General features: G+C 31.0%; 1 long non-coding RNA gene across 1 annotated transcript; it reads right to left on the bottom strand.

Annotated features, from left to right (window-relative positions):
* Positions 1–2,200: 2,200 nt before the first annotated feature.
* LOC126750214 (uncharacterized) lies at positions 2,201–2,918 on the bottom strand. Its single transcript, XR_007665640.1, has 3 exons — positions 2,802–2,918; positions 2,361–2,421; positions 2,201–2,310 (listed from the first exon to the last, which is right to left on the bottom strand). It is a non-coding gene; the product is annotated as an uncharacterized LOC126750214 (long non-coding RNA).
* Positions 2,919–12,212: the final 9,294 nt, after the last annotated feature.

Below are 12,212 nucleotides of genomic sequence, written 5' to 3'. Positions count from 1 at the left end.
AATATAAAAGAAGAAAACCATAAATATTTTAATCACAAAGTTGATTTTTTAATGCGCGACAATAAAACCGCTTTACATAACAACCTACAAAGAAAAACAGGAAGTTGGCAGTCATGCCAAGCTCGTATCACGGCAAAATGTTTATTCTTGTATTGCTTCCGTGCCTTTAGTGCCATTTTAACTGCGTTCTGTAACGGTATCCCGAAGAAAACAGGACTTTAAACTAGGATTTGAGGACTCTAGTGGATTTGCCATTGCAAAGTGTTATTGCTTTAATGTTCCCGATTTATCTGTAGTACTCGGTTTTGGACGGGTTGCTCTTTTGTATATAAGGAAAGAGCGGTTTAAATATTACAGGATTATTTCCTTTTTATAGCGATTTTGTGTTATTCCTTTGGAAAATATATTTTAGAATAAGTTCGTGCCTGTGATAGTTTGTAGAATTAACTACAGAAATGTATATAGTTTTCGAGCTATTCGTGGTAAAAATAAATTACTTATTCACGAAAAAAAAATTTCATCAGAAAGAAAAAGGTCTTTTTACATTTTATTTCTGTAGTTGCAATATCTACTGAGAGACGATTGAATATTTTAATATACGAAATTAATATGTTTTTTTAAATCCTCATCTCCATTAAGGGTTAAAAGATCTTGAAAATGAAGGTTACATCAGTATAAAAAAATCTACTTAATAAATATAAACTCAAGGGTGATCCTTTTAATAGATGACTGTATATTATTCCAGGACTATTACACAAAAAGAATTGAAGGAAGTAGTCCATTTTCTCAAAGAGACCTAGATTCAATAATCTAAAGGGAACTACACAAAGTCTCGTTACACGTATTTCACTCATATTAAAAGCATCATCAGAATTAAAAACAAAGAAACTAAATACAATAACAATACTTAAAGTTAGATGAAATTAGTACCTTAAAAATTGACTACAACAACATGCTTTATGGTCACATTATACACACGCAGTAAATAAAATAAATTCCTAGGAATGTGACATGACCCAAGTTTGTAAAAAACCAAAACAACTAAATTAAAATTGATGAAATACAAAAATATAAAATTATTGTCCTAAGTGAGATTCGAACCTACTGCTAGTCTCGAAAAACACGTCAGTTAAGCGATAATGTAAACTACTGATATGATCAAAACTAAATCGGCGTTTGCAAATCATTTAATGGCTTCCTCACATGGTTTTTCTTTAACTCAGGGAGCGGATATTTTGCATGAGTGCTCAAAAGGCAAAAAACTGGACTTGTTAGAAAAAATGGAAATAACTAAAGCTTAAAAGAGCTCTGTCCTTCACTGAAAAAAATATTTTGTGAATTTACAATAAATCTACTGCTTTTAGTGTGACCATTATATTTGTTGTAAAATCGCAAAATATTTGTAATCAATAATTATTCACAAAATATTTGTAATTTAGATTTCCCTTTTAATTGTGAATTTACTTAATCTTTGTGACTAAGAAATACATATTTTTGTGAAATTACAATTTCATATTTCAAATTTTTAGTAATTTTTATTTGTGAAATAACATTTTTTTTGAAATACCACGTTGTAAATGTAAAAAATGCTCTGATAAAATTACATTGGAATAATTGTATTTTTTTACTAGCTACAGTTTTTTGTTTAGTATTTTAGATAAATTAAATAAAAGACTAAAGTGGCAACTTAAAAAATACAAAGGATTTATTTTTTCAAAACTCAATGGAAATTCAATAAACTCAGTAGGAACATAACAAAACTACATGGTAAGTTTAAAAAAAAAAAGGAAAATAACAAGTATATTTGAATACTTATTAAACTCTTCAATATACAAACAATCATAAACTCTTAAAACTCTTGAAGTAACCTATTGACATAGTCTATATACATTTTGGGGCCCCATATAATATCAAATATGTTAATATAGGTACCTACTTACAAGCTAAATCTCACAAAAAAAAACCCTTGAAGGTTGGAACTAATTCATTTAACATTTATGGACTCAAAAAAAAGAAATAATATAATAATTTATAAATAATTATTTAATAAAATAATAATTTAATATTCAGAACTTCGGTTAATATGAAATAACTTTTCTTTTCAAAAGATTTTGTTTTTTCGATTTGGTTCCGGCTTTGGGGTGTATTTTTGAAATATATCTTTGAAGGAACTCCAAAATGCAGGATGCTTCTTTGGGATATTCAAGACAAAATAAAGAGCAATTAAGCAATGCAATGCTCCTCCAAATGAGTCACATTTTTCCGTAACAGGTTCTTGTTCTAGGTATATTTTTATAGTATTGTTAGAGCCTACAAATAAAAAATATATAATATTTTTCAAAAAAAAAATTTTTACTTACCACCACATAATACAATGCATGGTTCCATACCAAGCTCAAGAGAAGATTCATCGGTAATGTCCTGGAATAAAATAAGTACATATAATAATTAACCTTATGACAAAAGTTTATTTATATTATTTAGTTTATTTTTTATTATTAAAATTATAGTTATTTTGCTCCAAATGGCATTAAAAATAATGCCGTTTAAAAAGCATATATATAAAATGAATATTAGTAAATATAAATATAAATCATTAACATTATTAGTTTACAAGTTTTCTATTACAAGTTTATATAACCTTTACTTGCTGAAAATCTATACTAAATGCATACTAATAGGTAATAAGATATTTTCATAAAGGACCACGCACAGATTATATGGAAATTGGCAAATTGACCAGTCAGGCAATCTGACAAGTAATCATTGTTAACAGGTATTAATGTAAATATTTAACTTACCTGATACTTATAGGCACGAAGAAACAGTAAAGATAAACAGAAGGACTAGCACAAAATTCTTTATTATCTGTCGTAAGTCGAAAATAATAACTGAGTCGTCATTTACGTTGAAAATTTTGGAATCGCTTGGGGACGCGTAAACACGCACTCTCATTGGCCGGGGTTTACATAGCCAAGGTAAATTTAAGAAGTAAGGTATAAATTTACATAAAACTTGTAATTTTACATTATAATCGTAAAAATAATTACAAATATTATGTGATTTTATAATTTGAATGTGATTTTGCAACTTTCTTCGATAATTTTACAAATCTAATGTAATATTGCTTAGAAGTTTCACAAAGTGATTTAAATTTACACAAGTTTTTTAGGAATTTTAGTAAATACTTGGTTTATTACAAAATATTTAAATTTTACTGAATAATTGTTGTAACACAATTGAAAGTTCTGTAAACTTAAAAAGTAAATTTACAATAATTTTTTTCAGTGTTGTGTGTGTGAACGATATTTTCACGTTTGAACCTCACCTCATTTATAACAACCTCTCTTAAAAAGTCTTTTCTTCTTTTTTCTTTTTCGATTTTAGATATTTTTAGTTTTTATTGTGATGATTGTTTACTTATATTCACACATATTAGTATAGTTCGGATTGTTTCCCATTTTTGATCATGCTACTTGGCCTATGGGTTAGACGCGCGCCTGTGGATCTAAAGGTTGCTGGATCGTTCCCCACTGGTGACATTTTACATTTTTACTTTTTTATTTTTTTTAAGCATATATTTTTATCTATGGTGGGAATTGAACTTAACCTAGCTTTTCTTTTGTTGTTAGTTGTAATGTGATCTGTGTAGGTCTAGGTAATGAGTTTTATAAGCGCTCTTTTTGTTTTGTGAAAAATATCTTAAAGTATTTTTCAGGCCTAATGATGCTCCGATAGGAGCAAAACACGTGTAGCTTTAAAAAAAAAAATTATATGGATTTGATGAGACCGTGACTTTGTATTTTTACCTTTGTTTTGTTATGTAAACTACTGCGCTACCAGGTCCTTGGAGATATTTTTAGTAGAAGTGGAATATGTCAGGCAATATTGTTGAGTCCCGGTTCAAAATTAAAAACGTCGTTAACGGAGTCTAGGATTGGGTTTTTCTTGGCTTTGGTGATTTATAATTTTTCCAGAAAGTCTAGTTTTCTGCTTTTTTGGCATTCATGCACGACTGATACATTATCAGGAATAGTAAACTTGTGGCCCGAGGACAATAAATGTGTAGCAAAGGCCGACTTGATTTCAGTAGTATTAGTATCTTTAAACTTATTCACCAGACTCAAATATTCCTATATTCTAGTGGAAATTCTCCTGCCTGACTGACCTACCTATAAATAGCGGGACAATCGGCACATTGTAAGCGATAAATCCCAGATTTAGATAGAGGGTCTTGTTCATCTACTGGTCTTAACAAATTTCTTTTTAACGAATTTGAAATTTTAAAAGTAGCAGAAATGTCGAGGGGCTTAAAGAAATTAGCCAGCTGATGTAAGATACCTCCAAAGTACGTTAAACATCAGTAGTTGTATTGTTGCTTAACTGTAGGTTCGAATCTCATTTAGGACAATAATTTTATATTTTTGTATTTCATTAATTTTAAGTTAATTGTTTTGGTTTTTTACAAACTTGTGGCGTGAGTTATGTGACCCAGTTCCAGTACAACCCGGATATCGACCTCAAGGTTCTGATGAAAGTGCTTATTTTATATTAATAGCTTACGATTAATCGATATTAGAAATAGAAAAACACTCCATAATTAATTCTCGTCTTGATAGTAGTTATTTTTTGGTTGTCATATTTAATAAGATTAGTTTTTTTTTAAAGTGTATGTTTAATATAAAACACATAACTGGCGCAGTGGGTCGTAACTCAGAAGATCTTTTGGATACCTGTGTGCTTGGAAACCGGTGTGCGAGATTCCCGAAACCACAAAATCCAAAAATCGTTAGTTTTTACTATTTACTGAGTAAAGAGCCTAGAAGAAGTCACCGTTGATACTTGAAGCAGCATAATCGTAAGTAATCCTTCATTCCTTCCATATTTTAATAATTATTGTGAAAATTTTAATTTTTCTGAATTGTGCAAAATAACAAAGTATTTTCGTTTACTTTAGGAATCTCATTCTTTATTTTTACCATTTCTTAGTTTTAGTTTTACTATTTAAGCATTTTATTTGAATATTTCTGAATTATTTCACAATTAATATTAATTGTTATTTTGATGTCACAGTCTGATATCGATAATTTAGCTCATACTATTGCAAATATCTCATTATCTCGAACGCCTGAATTAGATAATATGGCAACTATCACAGCAGCTAAAGAAATTGCACGTACAATTAAATGTTTTTCAGGAAAAAGCGAACATTTAGAGTTCTTTATTGCTAGCGTAGATAAGTTCTATAATAGATATTTCAACAATACGGCTGACGAATCCCTAAAAGAATTTGTCTTTGCGTCCATATGTTCAAAAATTATTGACGAAGCGGGCGACTTTTTGCTTTGTAGACCGGATATAACAACCTGGCCTCAAATTAAAATTGCCCTAAGACAAAAATTTGGAGATCGACTAAACAGACAAGTACTTACACAACAACTCATTTTTCTAGTACGCAACAGAAACAAAAATATTTTAGATTTTATAGAAAGACTTAAAATTTTAAAAACCCGTGTTTGCCTTAAGATAACAAGTGTCCAAACAATTGGTCAAGAAACTAAGAATGCTCTTATCGAACAAACAGAAATCACATTTGTAAGCGTTTTAATGTCTAACTCGCCCATGGACCTAAGAACTATGTTAATGTTTAGAAATCCACAATACCTCGAAGATGCAAATTCAATCATTTCAAACCACTCTATACTTGAACAACAAATCAAAGCTCGTTCATTCATGCCCACCCAGACCAAACCCATTTTTCAACCGCCGAACCCACAAAAATCAATGCCCCACAATTACAAACAGATTACCAATACAATTTTAACTACCACCAACCTATGACATACCCGAATAACCTTGCTGTAACTCCTCAAAAATACAATCAACCAACCCCAATTCAATCTCAAAGAAACGATAATGCAAATAGACCTTTTCTTAGCTGCCCAGTAAATATTCAAATTCGGCTAGCTCAACATCAATTCCCCACAAAAGAATAGGTTTTATGAAAACAAAAAAATGTGTTTTCAAAAGAAAATTCGAATAAGCCAACTGGACCTTCAATACCCATGTCCACTAGGAGCCGAATGCCCTCACTCCAATCAAGAAGTTATAGATCTCAACAATTCAAAACACCACAACAGTTTCAAAACAGAGCACCTTCTACAGTGGACCTATCCAATATAAATAGTGAAGCCCCCGAATATTACCAAAACTATGTTTTCGACACCCAGGAAGATGATCTATATCATCAGGAAAGTACACTGAAATATATCCAATTGAATTCTATCAAGATGAACAATCACACGATCTCGTCAATCAGAAGGAAAATTTTCAAGAAAACAGCATACTAAACAATCCGCCCTAAATCTTAATACCTTTCAAATTAACTCTTTACCATACATTCAAATCAAAAATCACCAGCAAAATTATTAGTTGACACAGGCAGTCACACCTCCGTGATAAGGCCCATTCTCGCCGAAAAATACTTTCCCGATCATATCTACACCTCAAAACATACCCTTATCACATGCATTAGAGATGCAAAAACCCAATTTAAAGCCAATATACCTCTATTAACAGAATTTAACTTTGATACTAAACTTGACTTAATTTTATATAATTTGCACGACTAATTCGATAGTATTATAGGTATTAGAGACCTTCGTAACCTAAAAAATTAAACCTTAATATAGATATTGTAAATAAATAATTATTTAATGACGACACAGAAATACCAATTGCTTATCATGACGACTTCAAACATTCAACATTCAAAAAACTAGGAACATTCGAAAACTAGGAATTCCATCCTTGTCTATTATTATAATAAACATTCCAACTAATATCCCTGACAACACCGAAATATTAATACCCTATCAATGCAAGGATGGTTTAGAAATGCCTTTATCCTTTTTGGTAGTAAAAAACAGCACTGTCCCTATAGAATTGCGCAACCTTACAAACGAAAGTAAAATGCCCCATTTTAGACCAAGTGACATTGAAAAAATAGCTCAACCAAATCAAAGTCAGAGTTTTGAAATTTGTAATATAGAATAAATTGAATCTCAGTATCAAACTCCTCAAAAAACAGGAGAAAAATGCGATTTTTCACTTATCCGATGTCAACATCTAAAGTAAGAGGAAAAAACCGAATTAAAAAAGTTAATTCTAGAATTTTCAGATATTCTTCACAAACTCAATCAAAAATTATCTTTTAGCCACGAGGTTAAACATGAAATAAAAACAACACACGAGATCACAGTTCATACAAAGTCCTATCGTTACCCTTACAGCAGACGCTTCAGGAACCCAAAAATGGCGAATCGTCATAGATTATGGAAAAATAAATGAGAAAACTATAGACGATCGATACCCAATTCCCAATATTTCAGACATTCTTGAAAAACTCGGTAGAAGCCAATACTTTTCTACTCTAGAATTGGCTTCAGGATTTCACCAAATCGAGATGGACAAAAAATCTATTCCCATAACAGCTTTTAGTGTCGAAAAAGAGCACTATGAATATGTGTGCGATACCGAATGGCATCGGTCTCAAGAACACACCTGCCACTTTTCAGAGAATCATGGATAACGTTCTAAAAGACCTTTAAGGAAAAATTTGCCTTGTTTACATGGATGATATAATCATCTATTCCACATCCCTTCAGGAACACCTCTTCAATCTAAAAACTGTATTTAAAAGACTTAAAAATCATAATCTAAAAATTCAAATCGATAAATCTGAATTCCTCCAAAAATCTGTCGAATTTCTTGGTCATCTAATAACACCCAAAGGCATGAAACCCAACCCTAAAAAGCGAGAAACAATCCAAAAAATCCCTATACCAAAAACAACTAAAGAAATTAAATCTTTCTTAGGCCTAGTTGGGTACTACAGAAAGTTTATTTAAAATTTTGCCCACCTAACAAAACCCATGACAAATTGCCTAAAGAAAAATCAGAAAATATTAGACACCCCAGAATTCATAAAAAGCTTTGAAACTTGCAAGTCCATACTAATGAATGACCCTATCCTCCAACACCCGGATTTTTCACAACCTTTCAACCTAACAACCGACGCCTCTAACTTCGCAATAGGCGCTATGTTATCCCAAGGCCCCATAGGCTCAGATTTACCTATAGCTTATGCATCTCGTACCTTAAATCCAGCTGAGATCAATTATAGTACCATTGAAAAGGAACTATTAACTATCGTTTGGGCAACCAAATATTTTCGGCCCTATCTTTTCGGCACAAAATTCAAAATCATTACAGATCATAAACCCCTACAATGACCTTTCTCTATTAAAGAGCCCAACTCAAAAGTCAGATGGCGTCTTAAATTACAAGAATATGACTACCAAATTATATACAAAAAGGGCAAGCAAAAAAAAACACTAATGCCTCCCTCTCTCGTATTCAAATTAATGCGTTAGAAAATGACCCCATTTTAGAGGATCACCAACTTTCGATAATCTCTAATATAAACCCAAACGAAATACCAAAATTACCCTACGATGATCTTGATGATATTCTCAACTCCCTCTCGGAAGAAAATCTACCTCTTCACAAGCCAAAAATTAACATCATATCCAACATTGTTATAAGACCTGCTAAGACTAATAACAATATTTCAAAATCCCAAAGTGACTCACAAACGCAACATTCTAGTTCAGAAAACCCAATAATAGGAGCATCTTACGTACAAAAACCCGTAAATGTAAATAAAAACCAAATGATTTTCAGATATTCTAACAACAATGAAGTTAAAACCCAGAAACAACATATCTTTAACAAAAACCACACCTTTATATTTTTAAATAATGACCCTACTGAAGAAACAATCTGTAAAATTATTAAAGAACACTTCACCGCAAAGCACACATATTGCCTTCATTTTAAAAATAAAAGTCTTGAACCACTCATCCTAAAAATTTTTTAAGAATATTTTGCCCCTAACTCCTTTACTTTGTACATTTCTAACACTCTACTTGAAGACATAATAGACCCCGAGGAACAACAACTTAAAGTACAATATTACCATGAAACAAAGACATCTCACCATGGAATTCAAGAAAATATAGTAGCTATAAAGAAACATTTTTACTGGCCAAACCTTGAAAATGACGTAAAAACATACGTAAACTTTTGCGAAGTATGCCAAATAATGAAATACGAAAGACACCTAAATAAATTAGTCTTCAAACCCGCCCCTATTGGTTATCACTCATACATTGATGTATATAAAACACATAATACTTCATTCCTAACCATCATTGATAGTTTCTTAAAATTAGGTCAAGCGTACCCCTTAATAACCCCAACAAGTATAGAAATTGCCAATAAATTAATTTTTTTTTCAACCACTATGGCCTACCCAGAAAAATTACGACAGGCAATGCTTCGACATTTAAAAACGAGGTCATTCAAAACCTTTGCAGCCTACATCAAATTGAACTTCACTATTGAGGAGAGGTCAGAGGTTACAAAAATACTTTTTTACAATTATTGTCGACACTATCAATCTCACTTTGCAAGTCTTCTTTTAAATCAAATTTTACTTTCAATGTTTTGATTGTCAATTGTCAATTAAAAAAATTGTAAAATATTTTAACAATGTAAATAGGCCTAAATCACGAAGCTACAATGAAAAAATTAAGTAAATGGAACCTTTAACTGATTTATCAATGGTCATCATCCAAGTCTTCGCCAATCTTAAGTGTTGAGCAAAAAAATATTATTAAATCTAATTTTTAATCATTTTAAAATTAGATTTAATAATCAATTCAATATTTTTGGAATCATTTTTGTTCGGTTTCGTATTTAGATATGATTTTTGATGGCAGTAGCCTTAAATGGGAAGTAGGCAAAGTTTTCTAATTCTGAAGTGAGCTCCACAATATTTCATACCATTACAAGAGATTGTGTTTAATAAAACCTTAGGCGCTGATGGTAATATTTTTTGTATTGGCTGTAAATAGATAGTTATAAATTATGGTTGATCCCTAATAAAATCTACTTAAATTCGTACCAAGCCATTTCTGGACTTGATAACAAATATGACACAAATGTGCTTGAGTTGCAGATGTTGGTGGAGACTTTGAAAGCTTAAGAACTTTATCATATCTTGTCGATGCTGGTCAAAAGATTCTTCGGGCAGTGGACCATCATATATTGCTAAGAACGCTTTGATATCATTTGTCAAAATGTACTCTGGAGAGCATTCTTCCTCATTAAATATTTTAGCTGCATCTCTATTGTCACTTCTCTTCTCAGACATTTTAATAGCTTTTACTTTAGATTTATTAAAGAGAGCAGATGTCGTGTCACATCTAGTCAAAGGAAATTAATCAATTGCTCGAGATTATTTCTTTCTAACCAATGTTTTGAATTATATTTATTTCATATGCAAGGCTCTACAATAGTTGGAAAGAAATAGTGCTTAATTTTTTTTTTTAATATTTGTTTAAAAATGTATAGAATTAAGTTAACATTTACGTATATAAATTACAGTATGTATATTATAGAGTTATCAATATGTATTAATATTTAATTCTCCATTTTTTCATATAATAAATATCTTTATTCTCGGGCACAGGAACTGTCAATAAATTCAAAATCAATTTCAACAACTATACTCTGATTTTCAGTCGTCAACTCAATTGAAGGCCTTGGCGTGAAAACGATGTATCCCACATGCAGTAGGTTTTGAGAAATCGCCTCTGGAAAATCATTTTTAATCCACAAAATCGTTGAATTCGGTTGTAAAAGATAAAATACCTTACCTAGTCTTATACCAATAAAAAGGTTTTAAAAAAAATCACTAGATTTACTTTTTTGGAATTTAATTTGCAAAAAAAAATATGGCTTGTATCCTTTTACATGAAAAAATAAAGTTAAACTAAAAAAATATAAAAGTTAAATGAATAATAAATTAATTGTCATCACTTAATGGGTAGTCTTCATCCAAATGCTCTATATCCATCGGTAATGCTTCTTCTTGACTAACCAGTTCTTTTGCGCCAATATCCAGAAAAAATTATGGCTTACTTCAGGTAGCAAAAGTGATAATTTATCAAGTTTTTTAGGGTTTATTTTTATTGGCTCCATATATTTTTGTTTTAAACATTCTGTTAAACATTGCCTTCTAATACCTTTTTTTCCAATATTTACATTTTTAAAATTTTCATTTAAATAATGTTTTATCTTTAAAAGATTGGGATTTACGCTGTCAAACTTAAAGATACAAATTTTGCTAAAGGCAACTTTTTCTTTTTCTTCGGTAAGCTTTTTTTTAGTAATATTTCCTTCTAAAGATTTAAATGAAAAGAAGTCTTCTCTCTTCATTACAGTAACTTTAAACGGATTGCTTTTCTTACACTTACTTACTGCCTCATACCAATCTGCTGGTTCATATACTGCCTTTATCTTCTTTTTATATTTCTCTATCATAGCAAAGTCCCTATCGGACGGAAGATGAGTATGCCCCACTACTAAGAATCTATGCTCTATGGATTCAAATACACCTTTTGTAACCAACTGCTTCCACAAGCTCATTAAGACCCAGTTCTTATTTTGACCTCCGCAATTATCTGTATATACAATAAGGTTTTTGGGGAGGTGTTCTTGTTCTTTGAAATGTTTAAAGAGAATACTGGAAATCTCATCGCTACCTCTTTTACCAGTATTCTTAGACCACATGTACATATAGCCCTTATCATTCACACAGTCATGGACTCCAAGATTATATACCCATGCCTTCCTTAAGTAAAAAGCAGGACCAGTTGTTAAAGAGGGTAGAGGGAGTGCTTGCTGAAGGTCAAATGATAATACGTATGTATCCTTTAAAGCAGCCATTTTTATTTCATCCTTTAACGTATTTTGCATTACTTCAGCGCGCCTTAAATGCAACTCCTTTTCTGTCTTTAACTTCGTCAGAGATTCTTCATCTTCTTTAGAATTCTCAATGTTTACATCTAGTTCATCGCATATCTTGCAGGTATCGCTTCTTGGTAGCTTAAATCCTATATTAAACTCAGAACAAAATATCCTTCTGTATTTATCCTGACTTATAGGTATTATATTTTTTTCAACACACCAAGGCTTATAATAATCATAGTATAAAGAAGATATATTGAGGTCATAATTAATGTAAGTTTTATGAGGATTTTCTTTCCTACTGTAATGGCTTATGTATTTTGGAATAATATTAA

Source organism: Anthonomus grandis, chromosome 2 (genome assembly GCF_022605725.1).
Source record: "Anthonomus grandis grandis chromosome 2, icAntGran1.3, whole genome shotgun sequence".
NCBI lineage: Eukaryota > Metazoa > Arthropoda > Insecta > Coleoptera > Curculionidae > Anthonomus > Anthonomus grandis.
This window is presented reverse-complemented; position numbering and strand designations above follow the sequence as displayed.